At 36.9% G+C, this 12,413-nt stretch overlaps 1 pseudogene across 1 annotated transcript; it reads left to right on the top strand.

The window, feature by feature from the left end:
- The first annotated feature begins 1,137 nt into the window (after positions 1–1,137).
- Positions 1,138–2,780, top strand: LOC113918225 (annotated as a pseudogene). Its single transcript, XR_004819437.1, has one exon. The product of XR_004819437.1 is annotated as a protein farnesyltransferase/geranylgeranyltransferase type-1 subunit alpha-like (transcript).
- The last annotated feature ends 9,633 nt before the right edge of the window (positions 2,781–12,413 follow it).

Raw genomic sequence — 12,413 nt, 5'->3', positions numbered from 1 at the left:
GAGTACAAATATGTCTAAAGATGAGGTATAATTAAAGACTTTTTAATCTCTGGGAGTCTCCTCATCATAAAGAATATATTATTTAAGTTGTACTCCACTTGCTTTCTGCAATCCACCCCCCTACACAGATTTTTATTTTATATGAAAGTAGAGGACTGTCTTGTTTTTTTCTTTCTCTCGGGAGTTTGTTAAAGATGGTTAGAAATTACAGATTCAAAATTTAGTAGCTTACATGATATCAGTTCTTAGTTCTGTGCATTAGATGAAACAGTGGAATAATGTGAAATTAAAAGAAACCATAAACATATGTTCATACCTACTTTGCTGAGAACTTCAGCAGATTCATTAACTCTTCAAATTTCCAAAATCTAGATCTTGCTATTAGAAAGTGACAACAGCTCTTGGTAATGGTCAACATTATAGAAATTGATAACAATTTCGATAAATAGAAATAGAGAAATATGACTATAGAGACAAAAAGGAGAAAGAGTAAGAGAATCTTTAATTCTACTGAATTAGGAATTCTGAAGTTTTATTGAGGTGAATTCTGTAAACAAATTTTGTCATATAGTTACTTAAAGAGTACTAGAGGAATACTGTACTTTGCATGCTTGAGTGACCATAGGAGGTTTAAATACCTTTAAATACAAGGGTGCCCCCTGACACCAAGAGATTTCAGCAACTGACAATTTCAAAAATCCACTTTACATCACACCTTCTTGAGGTTGTTTCAGTTCAAGCCAATCTCTGACTTGGATCCTCCGTAGGCTCTGGTGGTTGCATCAGGAAGAGTCTAGTATCTTGGATAATTTAAAAGTTCTTTTGTAGACTGAAGAATCAGCAGGTAGAATATAGACTCTAGGTTATCAAACTTTTAAATTCATAATTAACAAACTAAAATATGCAAGAGGAAAAGTACCTTCTCTCTTTCCCATCTAATATGTGTTAGAGAATCTTCCACTTCCCCACCCCCAGTGAGGTCTGCTGGTAATTTATTTACAGTTGGATATTCTCTTCTCTTTATCTATTGAAAACATTGAGGCCTCTATTGTCATTTTGGTTGCAATTCCATCAATACTCAGTGTACCTTAAAATAGCCTTTAATTGGCCGCCACCTCCATTGCGGACCGAGGCGAGATGGCGGCCACGGAGGGGGTCGGAGAGGCTGCGCAGGGCAGCGAGTCCGGTCATCCGGAGTCGCCACCGCCCCAGCCGCACCCTCCGCCGCCCCAGCAGCGGCAGGAAGAAGCTATGGCGGCTGAGCCACCAGAAGCAGTGGCGTCCCCTATGGACGACGGGTTCCTGAGCCTGGACTCGCGCACCTATGTCCCCTACAGGGACAGAGCAGAATGGGCTGATATAGATCCAGTGCCGCAGAATGATGGCCCCAATCCAGTGGTCCAGATCATTTATAGTGAAAAATTTAGAGATGTTTATGATTATTTCTGGGCTATCCTGCAGCGTGATGAAAAAAGTGAACGAGCTTTTAAACTAACCAGGGATGCTACTGAGTTAAATGCAGCCAATTATACAGTGTGGCATTTTCGGAGAGTTCTCTTAAAGTCACTTCAAAAGGATCTACATGAGGAAATGAACTACATCACTGCCATAATTGAGGAACAGCCCCAAAACTATCAAGTTTGGCATCATAGGCGAGTATTAGTGGAATGGCTAAAAGATCCATCTCAGGAGCTTGAGTTTATTGCTGATATTCTTAATCAGGATGCAAAGAATTATCATGCCTGGCAACATCGACAGTGGGTTATTCAGGAATTTAAACTTTGGGATAATGAGCTGTAGTATGTAGACCAACTTCTTAAGGAGGATGTGAGAAATAACTCTGTCTAGAACCAAAGATACTTCGTAATTTCTAACACCACTGGCTACAATGATCGTGCTATATTGGAGAGAGAAGTCCAGTACACTCTAGAAATGATCAAATTAGTACCACATAATGAAAGTGCATGGAACTATTTGAAAGGGATTTTACAGGATCGTGGTCTTTCCAAATATCCAAATCTGTTAAATCAGTTACTTGATTTACAACCAAGTCACAGTTCCCCCTACCTAATTGCCTTTCTTGTGGATATCTATGAAGACATGCTAGAAAACCAATGTGACAACAAGGAGGACATTCTTAATAAAGCATTAGAGTTGTGTGAAATTCTAGCTAAAGAAAAGGACACTATAAGAAAAGAATATTGGAGATATATTGGAAGAGCCCTTCAAAGCAAACACAGCACAGAGAGTGACCCACCAACAGATGTACAGCAATAACACCATCTGGAAGAACTCGATGGAATGCTTTTATTTTTTTAAGAGACTCTAATGCAGGAGTTTAAAACTAAAGTGATCATTCCCTTTGCCTGTGGTGTAAAACGTGCATTGCACAGGTACTGCTTTTTAACAAGAACTAAGTGTGGTGCTCCTTGGGTGCTGCTGCTATTCAGACTAGTAATTTGATTCTTTTAAAGCAAAGTAATTTGGGGGGAGGGTGAAGAAACAGAAAGTCCCATGAAGGAACTTTTGTAGACTTACCAACATTTACCCTAATCCCTTAGCATCAGCTCCTCCCTAAAGGGGATATGCGTCAGGATTTGCAGCATTAATGAACGCTGGTAACTTGTATGTAATGGGTATAAGGTAACTTAAATTTGGGTTCAGGAAGCAGGGAATGCAGTGTTACATTAGAGCTGCTCTGCCACACTCACGGTATCTTGCTATCACTGTAACCAACTAATGCCAAAAGAATGGTTTTGTAATAAAATTATAGATGTATCCTAAAAAAAAAAAAAAAGCCTTTAATTTTTTTATGACTCAAGCCTGCCGAAAAACATTGTGGGTCGTTTTTCTAGGCTGTTTTTATCCACCACCTCTTTCTTGATACTCTGCCTCACAACCACCTGTCAGTCTTTTGCTATCACAGAGGGTTGAGGAGGTTAAGATATAGATCACAACCCTGTGGGTGTTTACTCAAAACTCTTTCTCAGGAAGATTCTAAAAGCTGGCATATGCTCAGCCATCCATCTGAACAACTCTCTAAAGTCTGCAGGTGAGTCATTCCCATCAGCATAAACGTGTGATGTGACCATTGCATGGCCTGCTTTTGAGAATGTATTGGCCTCTGACTATGCACCCTTCTTTGCCTTTCTCTCCTGTTTGCTGTTTAGATGTTACACATACTTTAATTGGTAACTTTATTCCTTCCTTCAGGTCCAGAGTTGTTCCTGCTCTGTAAGTACATAATCCCTCTAGCAATACTTGTTATTTATCTGGGGAGCACTTTAAAAAGTCTGTCAATTGAGACACGTGGCATGTCTTAGGCTCCAGCCCATTGCTGAGTCACTCTGAGGTGAGCAGATGAACCCTTCAGGTCTAAGAGGTCTGTCAGTGCTGACTTCTGAAATCAGAGAGTTCAGTTTATTTAGAGCAACCAAACTAAAAATGCCCCATATTGACAATAGGAGATATAAGGGACCTGATAACTGAAAGTGTTTCTGAATCATCCATAGGGGGCAATCTGGACAGTATCTACATTAAGCTTTTAAATTCAAAGTGCTTATTTATGTATTATGGAGATACAATATCCTATTAGCTTCACGTGTACATCGTAGTGATTTGCTATTTTTATATGTTACAAAATGGTCCCCACAATAAGTCTAGTTACCACCTGTCACCATACAAAGTTACTACAATATTATTGATTATATTTCCTTTCAAATTCATTAATTCTTTCATTTGTTTACTTGTTCATTTCATAAGTGCTTACTTAGTACCAATGAGATGCCAGGTATGGAGGTAGGCACTGGACCTCCAAAGATTCATTAAGCATTCCCTCCTCAGGGAGCACAAAGTCCAGTGGAGGATCTAGGTTCTCAAAAATGATGACAATAATTGGTCCTGAGGCTATGAAGGAGGAATGCTTAGGTGCTAGGAGAAGAAGGAAGTACCCTAATTCTGTCCTAGGGCTCATGGAATGGTGTGGACATTTTTTTCCCCTTAGGGATTACAGAACAGGGAAGGCTAGGTATGCAGAGGTGGTGGTATTTAGGTTGAACATTTAGAATTGAGTAGGAGTTTTCCAGATGGATACAGGTTTTTTGTTTTGTTTTGTTTTGGATTTTTTGTGTTTTGTTTTGTTTTGTTTTGTTTCAAATTAAACAGCAATTCTGAAGACCCAGGGAATGGTGGAGACTTGAACATCTACTCAAAACAGTTTATTTTCATATGTGTTATTTATAGTAAGAACACATCTTTCCCTTAAAGATCTATGTTTGTTCAATATTTCCTATTTGTATTAATGTTTGGTTTCCAGATTTTAAAACTTGGAGCCATATTTTATATGTTTTAAAATGTAGGTCAGTGGGAAAGAAGATTCAATGACCAATTTTCATTTAACACCACTTTTTAGGGATCCCTTTAATTTGTAAGTTTAGAATGGTTTCTATCACATCTATTTAAGCATATAAAAATAGATTATTTTCTGTGGTTCATTCTGGATATTCTTAATATGAAAATATTTAAAGTCGATATGTTGATATGTTTTTTTCCTACCTCAGTGGCAGTTGGTCACCTGTAAATGTTTGGATTTTCTATGGATGGACATGGATGTGCTAAGGAGATTCCAGTACTCTCATTCCTGAATCTAGGATAACTACACAGAATATTGGAAGTGCAAATTGGATGCTTGACAGCTGGCAAGAGAGAAACAGAATTTGTTTCCCTTTGGGATTTGATAACTGTTAATTCTTCATGAACTTGGCTTCTGCCAAACATATATTATACTTTCCTTTGAATGGAAATTCATATTGTTAAACTCTATGTGAACTCAAGGTATTAATGTAGAGTGCTTACTAGCAAAAATGACTTGCAAATGTCAGATAAAATTAAATAACATGGCTTAATAAAATAAGCTTGTTTCCGAAAATCTGTTTTTCATATTTGTGAAAGAATTATCTGTCCTGTTATTTAAACCAAGATATTGCCAGGACAGGGAAAAAGATGCTCTCTTATCAATTATCAAGGGAGCCATTGATTTCACAAAGCCAATTAAAGTGTTTCTGGAGGAACAAGTAAATATTAGTTTTAGAAGCATTTCTTTTTAAAAGAGACCAGGTGACTAGGATAAAAGTACTAAATAAAAATAAGACATACTATTCATTACTTAAGGCACAGTGAGCAGCTGGGCATGCTTGGAGACCATTGGTTCTCCTATTTAACTACTTAAACAATATGGACAGTTAGCTTTCACTAAGCCGCAGACATAAAATAGATAGACTTCATGGCCATTTGGAATGAATTTTGACTTGAGCAAATGTCCCATCGTTTGACTAGATATTTTGTTAGCAATAAAGAGTTACCATCAAAAAAGCAAGTCTGAATATAATGTATTCTCTGGAGATGCTGGGGAGACCCGTTTGCTCTTTGTGGTCCTTGTTGGAATTAGATATGCATCACCATTTGTCCAGCATAGTGATGTGATAGAGAACAGAAACAGGGGCTGCTTCCAGAGCATGTTGGCTCCTGCTTGGAAGACACTTTAGGGAAAGCATGTTAGATTAGTTCATGGAGGAAGTGAGTAGGGATTTTTTCTTGGAATAATGTTCTTAGGTGATACTGACTTGATCTGTGGTGCTTGAGAAATATTTCTTCTGGTAAAATTGATCTAAGATGAATTTTTAACTCTGGTGGATCTACATCGAGGAGTCCATCCAGAATCTACTGGATCTCTGTTTCGAACCAACTCTTTTTGAATGAGATAGAATTATTGCTGTGTGTAAAGGTCAAGGTCTGTCTTCTTGGAGGATATGCTACCAATCTCAGGACAAAGACTGTCTGTCTCAACAAAACTCCTTTCAATAATCCTTTATGATTCTATCAGCTGTGAGTGGCCTCATACCTTTTGTCCACCCTGGGAATACTCAATTCCCTGAACCTACTCATCAAATGCACAAACTAGTTTCTGATTCTATTTATTTTACTTTTCAATGGTCCATTTCATGATTCTCTAATTTAAGGAGATACTACCAAGTTAGAGTTCACTGGAATTTGGTAAAGAACCAATAATAGTTGGGAATTGAAGAGCAAATGTCGATGTAATTCAAGAATTTTCCAATTATTTTCTCCTCTGTAGACTTTAGCTATCCATTAATCTTTTCATACCCTTATAATAGAGTCAAGGAAAATGTGAGCACCACCTATGAACATAAGAATTCTTCTCTCCTTTTGACTTTTAACTGATATTTGGTTCTTGTCTTAGTCCATTTGAGTTGCTATAACAGATATCATAGACTGGATGGTTTATGAACAACAGAAGTTTGTTTCTCATAGTTCTGGAGACTGCAAGTCTGAGATCAAGGTGCCAGGAAGTTCCATGTCTGGTGAGGACCTGCTTCATGGTTCTAGTTGGCTGTCTTACGGTGTCCTCACATGGCAGGAGGGGAGAGGTAGCTCTGTGGGATCTTCTATAAGAGCACTCATTCTGTTCATGAGGGCTCCACCCTCATACCTAATTACCTCCCAAAGGCTCCACCTCCAAATACTATCGCACTGGGCTTTGGGATTTGACATACGAATTTTGGGGGACCACAAAGATTTAGCCTGTAGCAGTCCTTTTTTTAAGTTTTTATTTTAATTCTAGTTAATATATAGCATTCTTTTACTTTCAGGTGTGTACAATATAGTAACTCAACAGTTCGATATATCACCCTGTGCTCATCACAAGTGCCCTCCTTAATCTCTGTCACCTATTTCACTCATCTCCTCATGTCCCACCCCTCTAGTAACCATCAGATTGTTCTTTATAATTAAGAGTCTGTTTCTTGCTTTGTCTCTCTCCCTTTATTATATTTTTCCCTTTGCTTGTTTGTTTTGTTTCTTAAATTCCATATATGAATGAAATCATATGGTATTTGTCTTTCTCTGACCCATTTATTTTGCTTATACTCTCTAGCTCCATCCATGTCATTGCAAATGGCAAGGTTTCCTTCTTTTTTATGGCTAAATAGTACTCAATTATATATATACCACATCTTCTTTATCCATTCATCAATCAATGGACACTTGGGCTGCTTCCATACCTTGGCTATTATAAATAACGCTGCTATAAACATAGGGGTGCATGTATCCTTTGAATTAGTGTTCTTGTATTCTTTGGGTAGATTCCCAATGGTGTAATTGCTGGATCATAAGGTAGTTCTATTAAATTTTTGAGGAACTTCTATACTGTTTTCCACAGTGGGCTGCCCCAGTTTGCATTTCCACCAATGGTGTATGAGTGTTTCTTGTGTTGTTGATTTTAGCTCTTCTGATAGGTGTGAGGTGATATCTCAGTGTGGTTTTGATTTACGTTTCCCTGATGATAAGTGATGAGCATCTTTTCATGTGTTTGTCGGTCATTTGGGTGTCTTCTTTGGAGAAATGTCTGTTCGTGTCTTCTGCCCATTTTTTATTTGGATTATTTGTTTTTTGGATGTTGAGTTTTATAACTTCTTTATATATTTTGGATACTAACCCTTTATTGGATATGTCATTTGCAAATATCTTCTCCCATTCTGTAGGTTGCCTTTTGGTTTTGTTGATTGTTTCCTTCACCATGCAGAAACTTTTTATTTTGATGTAGTCCCAAGAGTTTATTTTTGCTTTTGTTTCCCTTGCCTCAGGAGACATATCTTTTTTTTATTATTTTATGTTAATCACCATATATTACATCATTAGTTTTTGATGTAGTGTTCCATGATTTCTTGTTTGCGTATAACACCCAGTGCTCCATGCAGAATGTGCCCTCTTTAATACCCATCACCAGACTAACCCATCCTCAGGAGACATATCTTGAAAGAGTTTGCTACGGCCAATGTCAAAGAAATTACTGCCTGTGTTCTTTTCTAGGATTTTTATGGTTTCAGGCCTTACATTTAGGTCTTTAATCCATTTTGAGTTTATTTTTATGTATGGTATAAGAAAGTGGTCCAGTGTCATTCTTTTGCATGTTGCTGTCCAGTTTTCCCCAACACCATTTGTTGAAGAGACTGTCTTTCGCCCATTGGATATTCTTTTCTGCTTTGTCAAAGATTAATTGACCATATAATTGTGGGTTTTTTTTCTGTTTTTCTTTTTCTGCATTTTCTATTATGTTCTATTGATCTATGTGTCTATTTTGTGCCAGAATCATACTGTTTTGATTACTACAGCTATGAAATAAAACTTGAAGTCAGAATTTTGATGCCTCCAGCTTTGCTTTTCTTTTTCACGATTGCTTTGGCTATTTGAGGTCTTTTACAAATTGGTTCCATACAAATTTTAGGATTTTTTATTCTAGTTCTGTGAAAAAATGCTGCTGGGTCTTTTTTAGATTTAAATTTAAGTTAGTTAACATATAGTATAGTATTGGTTTCAGGAGTAAAATTTAGTGATTCATCACATATATAACACCCAGTGCTCATCTCAGTAAGTGTCTTCCTTAACGCCCATCACCTATTTAGTGCAGCTCCCCACCCTGGACCCCCTCCAGCAACCCTCAGTTTGTTCTCTGTAGTTAAAAGTCTCTTATGGTTTGCCCTCTCTTCCTCTCCCTCTCTGTTTCTATCTTGTTTTATTTTTCCTTCCCTTCCCCTATGTTCATTTGTTTTGTTTCTTAAATTCCACATATGAGTGAAAGCATATATTTGTCTTTCTCTGACTGACTTCTTTTGCTTAGTATAATACACTCTAGTTCCATCTATGTTGTTGCAAACGGCAAGATTTCATTCTTTTTGATGGCTGAGTAATATTCCATTGTATGTTTACCTGTGTGTGTGTGTGTGTGTGTGTCTCACACACACACACACACACACACACACACACACCACATCTTCTTTATCCATTCATCAGTCAATGGACATTTGGGCTGTTTCCATAATTTGGCTATTTTTGATAGTGCTGCTATAAACATTGGGGTGCATGTGCCCCTAAGGATCAGCATTTTTGTATCCTTTGGATAAATACCTAGTTGTGCAATTGTTGGGTTGTAGGAGTTTTATTTTTAACTTTTTGAGGAACCTCCATCCTGTTTTCCAGAGTGACTGCACCAGTTTGCATTCCCACCAACAGTGCAAGAGGGTTCACCTTTCTCCACATCCTTACCAACATCTGTTGTTTCCTGAGTTTTTAATTTTAGCCATTCTGACCAGTGTGAGGTAGTGTCTCATTGTAGTTTTGATTTGTATTTCCCTGATAATGAGTGATGTTGAGCATCTTTTCATGTGTCTGTTAGCCATTTGTATGTCTTCTTTGGAGGAATGTCTGTTCATGAATTCTGTCCATTTCTTAACTGCACTATTTATTTTTTGGGTTTTGATTTTGATGAGTTCTTTATAGATTCTGGATACTTGTCCTTTATCTGATATGTCATTTCAAATATCTTCTCCCATTCCATTGGTTGCCTTTTACTTTTGTTATTTCCTTCATTGTGCAGAAGCTTTTTATCTTGGTGAGGTCCCAATAGTTCATTTTTGCTTTTGTTTCTCTTGCCTCTGGAGATATAAGAAGTTGCTTACTAGTTGTAAGAAGTTGCTGTGGCTGAGGTCAAAGAGGTTGCTGCCTGTTTTCTCCTCTAGGATTTTAATGGTTTCCTGTCTTACATTTAGGTCTTTCATCCATTTTGAATTTATTTTTGTTTATGGTGTAAGCAAGTGGTCCAGTTTCGTTCTTCTGCACGATTTATTTTGCTTATACTCTCTAACTCCATCCATGTCATTGCAAATGTCCAATTTTCCCAATACCATTTATTGCAGAGGTTATATATTTTTTTAAAGATTTTATTTATTTGAGAGAAAGAGGGAGAGAGAGCACGAGTGGGGGGAGAGGCAGAGGGAGAGTGGGGAGCAGACTCCCCTCAGAGCAGGGAGACCAACTTGGAACTCAATCCCAGGACCCTAAGATTCATGACCTGAGCCAAAGGTAGATGTTTAACCAACTGAGTCACCCAGGCGCCCTGTCTTTTTTTGATAGGGATTGCATTAAGTGTGTAGATTGCTTTAGGTAGCATAGACATTTTAACAATATTCTTTTAATCTATGAGCATGGAATGTTTTTCCATTTCTTTGTGTTGTCTTGAATTTCATTCATCCATGTTTTATAGTTTTCTGAGTACAGGTCTTTCACTTTGTTAGTTAGGTTTATTCCTAGGTATCTTATTTATTTTTTTGGGGGGGGGTGCAATTGTAAATGGGATCAATTTCTTAATTTCTCTTTCTGCTGCTTCATTATTGGTGTATAGAAATGGAGCAAATTTCTGTATGTTGATTTTATATCCTGTGACTTTGCTGAATTTGTTTATCAGTTCTAGCAGGTTTGTGTGTGTATGTGTGTGTGTGTGTGTGTGTGGAGTTGTCAGGGTTTTCTGTATTTAGTATCATGTAATCTGCAAATAGTGAATTTTACTTCTTACTTACTGATTTGGATTCCTTTTATGTCTTTTTGTTGTCTGATTGCTATAGCTAGGATTTCCATTACTATGTTGAATAAAAGTGGTGAGAGTGGACATCCTGTTTTGTTCCTGACCTTAGGGGAAAAGCTCTCAGCTTTTCCACATTAAGGATAATGTTAGCTGTGGGTTTTTCATAAATGGCCTTTATTATGTTGAGGTATGTTCCCTCTAAATCTATTTTGTTGAAGGTTGATTTTTTTTTTTTTATCATGAATGGAAGTTGTACCTGTCAAGAGCTTTTTCTGTGTCTGTTGAAATGATAGTATGGTTCTTATCCTTTCTCTTATTGTGATGTATCATATTGATTGATTTGTGTACATTGAACTACACTTGCAACCCAAGAATAAATCCCACTTGATTGTGGTGAATGATTTTTTTAAATGTATTGTTGAATTTGGTTTTCTAGTATTTTATTGAGAATTTTTGCATCTGTCTTCATTAGGGATATTGGTCTGTGGTTCTCTTTTTTAGTGGGTCTTTATCTGGTTTTAGTATCAGGCTAATGCTGGCCTCATAAGTATGAATTTGGAAGTTTTCCTTCCTTTTCTATATTTTGGAATTTTTTTTTTTTATATGTTATCCTGTGAAGCTATCTGGTTCTGGACTTGTGTTTGTTGGGAGTTTTTTGATTACTGACTGAATTTCTTTGCTGGTTACTGGTCTGTTCAAATTTTCTGTTTCCTCCTGTTTCAGTTTTGGTAGGTTATATGTTTCTAAGAATTTATCAATTTCTTCTAAGTTGTCCAGTTTTTTTTTGCATATATTTTTCATAATATTCTCTTATGATTGTTTGTATTTCTGTTTTGTTGGTTATTATTTCTCCTCTCTCATTTGTGACTTTATTTATTTGAGTCCTTTCTATTTTTTTCTTGATAAGTCTGGCTAGAGGTTTATTAATTTAATGAAATTTTTCAAAGAACCAGCTCTTGGTTTCATTGGTCTGTTCTATTGTTTTTATAGTTTCTATATGACTTATTCCTGCTCTAATCTTTATTTCCTTCCTTCTGCTGGTTTTAGGTTTTTATTGTTGTTCTTTTTCTAGCTCCTGTAAGTGCAAGGTTAAGTTTTTTGTTTGAGATTTTTCTTGCTTCTTGAGGTAGGCTTGTATTGCTATAAACATCCCTCTTAGAACTGCTTTTGCTATATCCCAGAGATTTTGGGCTGTTGTGTTTTCATTTTCATTTGTTTCCACGTACTTTTAAATTTCTTCTTTGATTTCCTTTTTGACCCATTCATTATTTAGTAGCATGTTATTTAACCTCCATGTATCTGTGGTCTTTCTAGATTTTTTCTTCTGGTTGACTTCTAGTTTCATAGCATTGTGGTCAGAAAAGATGTGTGGTATGATTTCAATCTTCTTGAATTTGTTGAGGTTTGTTTTCTGTGTTAATATGTGATCTATTCTGGAGAATGTTCTATGTGAGGAAGTGTAGTCTGCTGTTTTAGGATGGAATGTTCTGAATATATCTGTTAAATCCATCTTTTCCAGTGTGTCATTCAAAGCCATTTTTTAAAAAGCATTTATTTATTTTAGAGGGGGGAGTAGAGAGAGAGAGAGACAGAGTGAGCAGAGGGAGGGACAGAGGGAGAGAGAGAATCTAGAGCAGACTCCCTGCTGAGCATGGAGCCCAATGCAGGGCTCAATCTCATGACTCTGAGATCATGACCTGAGCCAAAATTAGGAGTCAGATGCATAATCAACTGAGTCAGCCAGCTGCCCCAAAGTTGTTGTTTTTTGTTGATGTTCTGTTTAGATGATCTGTCCATTGATGTAAGTGGGGTGTTAAGGTCCCCTATTATTATTGTATTATTATTGACTAATTCCTTTATTTTTGTTATTAACTGTTTAATGTATTTGAGTGCTCCGATGTTGGGTGCACAAATATTTACAACTGTTATATCTTCTTGTTAGATTGTTCCCTTTATTATTATATAGTGTTCCTCTTTG

This window comes from Zalophus californianus, chromosome 1 (genome assembly GCF_009762305.2).
Source record: "Zalophus californianus isolate mZalCal1 chromosome 1, mZalCal1.pri.v2, whole genome shotgun sequence".
In the NCBI taxonomy this organism is placed as follows: Eukaryota; Metazoa; Chordata; class Mammalia; order Carnivora; family Otariidae; genus Zalophus; species Zalophus californianus.
The sequence above is the reverse complement of the archived record's forward strand: the minus strand, read 5'-3'. Positions and strand labels throughout refer to the sequence as shown.